Below are 5,547 nucleotides of genomic sequence, written 5' to 3' on the forward strand. Positions count from 1 at the left end.
CTCTTGGGTTTACCAAACTGAAAAACTGTGATTTCCAGATACTCCTGGAGCAGCAACATTTCTCAAAGGCGCACAAGGAAGTTATGGGTCAATCAGGCCCACTTTCATTAAGCAGTCCTGAGTGACAGCCAGAGAACATACCCGACCGTCACCAAATAAAACCTGAAGAAGAAAGCTGTCCCAAGTAATCTGATGAAAATATGCCAGGAATCACATTCTGAGTCTGAAAGCACTAGAATTAAAAGAGCAAACTCAAGACCTCCTGCAATGAATTAGGAAATAAAAAAAGAAATATTTGGAACGAGAGGTATTTTGCCTATAATGAATGAGTTCAGATGTCTTTGAAGTTCTGAAATTGTTAGATTATGAAGTAGAGAGAATTACAATCTAATTTACTTCATAGCAGAGCTAAAATTAGTAAGAATTTGTTAAATGCTTATGTGCAAATGACTGTACTTAGATTTCATGTTGGAGAAATGGGAGCCATGTTACTGGAGACTGGTGAGAAGTCAGATGGGGAGATTTACAGAAGGAAAGAACATCTGTGACTTGTTTGTTCCAGGTTATAATAGAAAGTTTAAGTGAAAACCAATCACAGGTGGTTAGAATGGCACCAGGAAAAGAAGCAAGGACTGAGGTAATGAACAGTTGATAAAGCTCTCCAGACCTAGTACAGAGAGAAGGACAATGAGGTTGAGTTTGGGGTTAGAGATAAGAAAAGGAGGCAAGAGCATCACAGAAGCGAAGAGGAAATTTGGCGCGGGGCCGGGGGTTGGGGGTACGCTGGTGGTCAGCGGCTTAATCACACAAGCTGAGGCCAGAGAATTCAGAGTGCAGAAGGCTGGTAAATAGGGAACCATGAGATCTTGAGAAGGGTTTTTTTTGGGCAGAAGCTAAATCAAAAGAAATTTAAGAGCCTGAAAGCCTAGTGAAGAAAAATAATCCAGTAGTTTAAGAGATACTTGGACAAAGAGAGAAAACAAAACAGGAACGCAGTTAGAGGGACAAGAGAATCATGCAAAAGACAGGAGGGTTTTCGTATAGGTGTGCACAAAAGGGAAAAAGTCATAGACGGTGAGAACGAAGGGAAAGGAGGTGCACATCTGGAGTCAGAAGTCTCAGGAATCTGAAAGACGGGACTGGTGACAATGAAGAAGGCCCAGTAACAGCTCTGAACACCTTGTTCAGACCAAGACAAGGTGCTGGTCTCACTGCAGTCTCACTGCACAGACCAAGATGGCACCCAACCAGGATTTTTCCTTGAAACCAGTATCAGGCCATCAGGCATGTGAAGTCACCACAGGGACCACAGGGTCACAGGATATTACCTGTGGTTCCCAAAATGAGATTACTGCCAGGCAGGGGCTTCAGTCTAAACCAGATGTGGGTTACCCAGGTGGAATTCAACTAATGCGTCAAGCTAGAGTACTTTCAGACCACCTCGGAGTCCTTCCTCGGCCACTACCTTCTCTGCAGGCGGCTTCAGGACAGGCAGACCACAGCCTGCTCTAGATCCTGCTTCCTGCTGAGTGGAGACACAGAATGCCAGCAACTTGCAGAGGTAAACTGAAATACATAACCAATATTTTTAGCCACGAAAAGCTCACTCAATCATGAACAGTCTGAGGTATTAAATACAAGACCTTAAAACCGTGACTCTAATAATAATAAACCATCCAGGAGAGTTCAAGGGACGAAGTCCTGTTTTCATGCATACTGAGGACCGACGACTTTACATTTTCTACCTTGGATGATGGCAACAGGTCCTCTTTAAAAAAGCCACTGTCCAGAGTATTGATAAATCTACCTTGACTTTTGGCTGTGATAACACAGAAAGACAGAAGAAGGTATCTGCTTCAGGGGAAGTATCGAGCAATCCAACTAGACTCTGAGCAGCTAGAGCATAGGTAAGTAGATTCTGTGCGTGAATGCGAAGGTGCTCCGAGTCGTCACAGGTCCTGTTCCAGCAAAGCTGGAGGCAGCAATGGACCCTATCTGCACCATGGATGCCTCTGGGCTCCCTGAAGCAGCTGCCTGATGGATAATGGAGTTATCTAGGGCAGTTGTGAGGACTGAATAGGAATGTATGTGGAACACAGAGCACATGTTTGATATACATACACCTGCTCGATCTGAACACTATTCTTGATGAAAATATTTCATACTTCTTTCTCACATGCTTTTAGAACCTCAGCACCTATTTTGAAAAATGTAAGATAGACGACCAGACAAATGGATTTCTGAAAATACACAGCTAAGACTGATTCTCTATGGGTAGCTCTGTGTGAAGCTCAAAGAAATTATGAGGAGAATGTATAAAGTGTTTTGAACAGCAATGCCATCACTGGAAAACATGGCAGCTGCTCCAAGTGTTCTGAAAAAGAGAATTCTCAGTTTGATGGGCAAGCTCTAACAGATGATAATAAAACTCCCCTTGGAGGCCCTACTGCTCTGGTTCCTCATTACATCCAGAGCGTGAGCTCCATTACACATCCAACTTAAGACGCTCGCTCTCTAGCTTAAAAAAAAAAAAAAAGAAAAAAGAAAGAAAGAAAGAAAGAAAGAAAGAAAGAAAGAAAGAAAGAAAGAAAGAAAGAAAATACCACTATTTAGCTTTCCTCTACAGTAGAATTTAACTACTGTCCATGTTGAAGTCCAAAAAGTACCATGTACACCTCCCAGTGATACGTTTCACAGGATGTTACAATATGGCGCTTTATACTAGCAGAAGCGATCACTGACGTAGCTTCTGAGGCACTAGGCAAAGTTCTGAACAGCTACCAACTCTAAAAGGTAGGCACCCAAAACGGAAGCCAACGAGATGATGTAACTTGACTCTAAATAAGAGCTGAATTTGAACCCAGGCAGCCATAGAGGAGTCCATTCCATACCTTAGTTCTGGTTTTGCTAACTAAATTCAAGAATCATTTAGTAACACTGTATTAAGGGTTTATAGGTAACAGAATCAATTTGGACACTTCAAGTATCTCTCAATTTAAAAAGAACAAAGACTTTAAGACTCCACAGATGAGCTGCCTTCTTAGGTTCACACGGCTTAGAGGCCAGGGTGGACTACAGTCCCAGTTCAAAGGCCAGCACACCAAACCACCTCTCTTTGTTCAGCCTCACAGAATGGCCAATGATCCCGGGTTATCACCAAGAACACTTCTGAACACAATTCCACGGAAGAATGACAAAAGAAAACCAGCCCACATTTTCTTGTTCTTTCTTTAAACATTTGTGATTAGGTTTCCACATGAAAACCGCAAGCAAGAAACTGGGGATAAAAGTCAAATAAGATGCAGAATTCACAGCCCGCAGAGAAACAGAGAGAGAACCGAAGGGACAGATCATCACAGGCACTAGAAAAATCTACGTAACGGTTGTTCTTCATGTTTTCTAGAGAATACTGGATTTTCTTTCTGATGCTCCATGGTGCCCATTAAGGGAAATCCACACTTGAACAGAAAGAAGACGGAAGCTTAACCTACAATCCCAGTTTTGTGTAGTTGTATAACCAAAGCACGAGTACAGCCGACCCCCGAATGCAGGCTTCAGGGTACTGATTCTCCTGCAGTCAAAAATCCACTACCTATGACTTCTCAAAAACGTCACTATTACTACTAGCCTATTGCTGGCCAGAACCCTCATCAATAATACAGGTGATCAACAGATATTTTGTATGTGTATTATATACGACCCCCCATAATAAAGCTAGAAAAAAGATTGAAATCGTTAGAGGTAATACATTTACAGAACTGGGTTTATTGAAAAAAAAAAATTAAAAAAATCCACATATAAGTGGACCCAAGCAGTTCAAACCCATTGTTCAGAGGTCACCTGGACTTCATATTCCTCTTTTAACATGAAGATGAATCTTCAACCTTTTAAAACTTAAAAATCCAGCCAAACTAGTGTATCAATCTTAAAAAAAAAAGTTTTTAAAGACCATGATTTTGTTAATCAAGTGTAAAGAGGTGTCATTATTGAGATTAAGTTGGTTTCTGTGGAGGACTCAATTATCATATATAAATTTTGAATTACATGGATACACCACAAACTAACACAAAAATCAATTTGTAACAGCTCAGAGACTCTTTGGGGTTATTTTTTAGTATTCTGGAGTTGAGTGGCATTTATATACTACTGTATAGTATAAGTAGAGATATAGTAATGTTGAGTTTATTGGAGCTTTTCGGCTGCTGAATTCTGGAAAACCAAGTATTAGTAAGCTGCCCAAATGCTTGGTTTTATAAAATTTCCATCTTAAACATGGTGCAGGGGAAAGAATGTGGGAGTTTTAGAAAAAGCTCTGAATCTAAAATCAAATTGTAACACCTTTTTTTCCCCTTCTGTAAAGTGAGAATCACCTTCCTTTAGCGAGTTGTTGTGAAGCTTTATTAGATGAAGAAAGGAGAGGCCCAAGAGAACAGTCCATGGCTGATGTTTAATAAATGAGTTCCTTTTCTATTGCCTTTAAAAAGGCATCTATTGGTACCTGAACCTCAGAGCCATACTCCTAAATAAATCCAAAGTCTGAAAAAGGGAAAATCTCCAGAACTTCAGGTTATATAGAGAATTAATTACTATAAAACTCTAGGCTTTTGTGTAAACAAAGAATAAAAGCATACAAATATTAACTGGTAAAGTTCTGTAAGAGGCCTAAAATTGCTGGAAAGTTTGCAGGTCAGCTCTGTTCTTGCCCCGTACTACACTAAAATGCTGCTTATGCTAGCAGTGAGGAGTTGAAGGTTGTTCTTCACTAAGCTGGAGAGATTAGTTCAAAGTAGGATTTTATTTAGTAAAACTAGAATAAATGTATTGATGTTACAGCTATAAATCATGCCGTCCAAAAATGTGGTGAATATTTCAAGTGTAGCTGGAAATACAGATTATAATTTTTAAATTTAAGCTAACATCTAATTTTGGAACTAAAATAAAAAAATGAAAGACCAAGAATTGTAACCGATCAAAACCCCAGTGAGAGACGATGTGTATTGCCAAGTTCAAGATTTAAAAAAAAAAAGAAAAATTACTTCATTATTTAAATTCACTAACCAAGTTTCTTTTTTCTTCCAACCAAGGGTATGGAAATCATTCTACCAAAAAAGATGAATGTTATATGAGACTGACATATTACATTTACCTATTACTGTACCTCCAAAATAATGTTAAGTCATTAAATAAAGATTTCAAGGTCACATTACCACCACTGACTACTCCTCAACGGAGACAAATACAATTAGAGACTAATGCACTGCAAATATACCTTTAAGGCAGTGGATTTCAATGTTGTTCTTTTTTTAAGAGCTAAATCTGCCTTTCCCTCCTATCAAAGTCACTATTTCCTGAAACTGACTTAATATTAAAAACTACCAAAGTCAAGCCCACCTTCCTCTTCTTCTGACTTCTCTCTTCCTCAGGACCTCGCAGGTCCCATTCCGGCTCCACCCCACTGTTCAGACAACACTTCAGAGGGCAGGGGTGCTCTGAAAACTCACTCACTACGTAAGACCGTGAAATGAATGATGAAGCTATACAACCAAA

The sequence above is a fragment of the Mustela nivalis genome, assembly GCF_964662115.1.
Source record: "Mustela nivalis genome assembly, chromosome: 5".
NCBI classification, from domain to species: Eukaryota; Metazoa; Chordata; class Mammalia; order Carnivora; family Mustelidae; genus Mustela; species Mustela nivalis.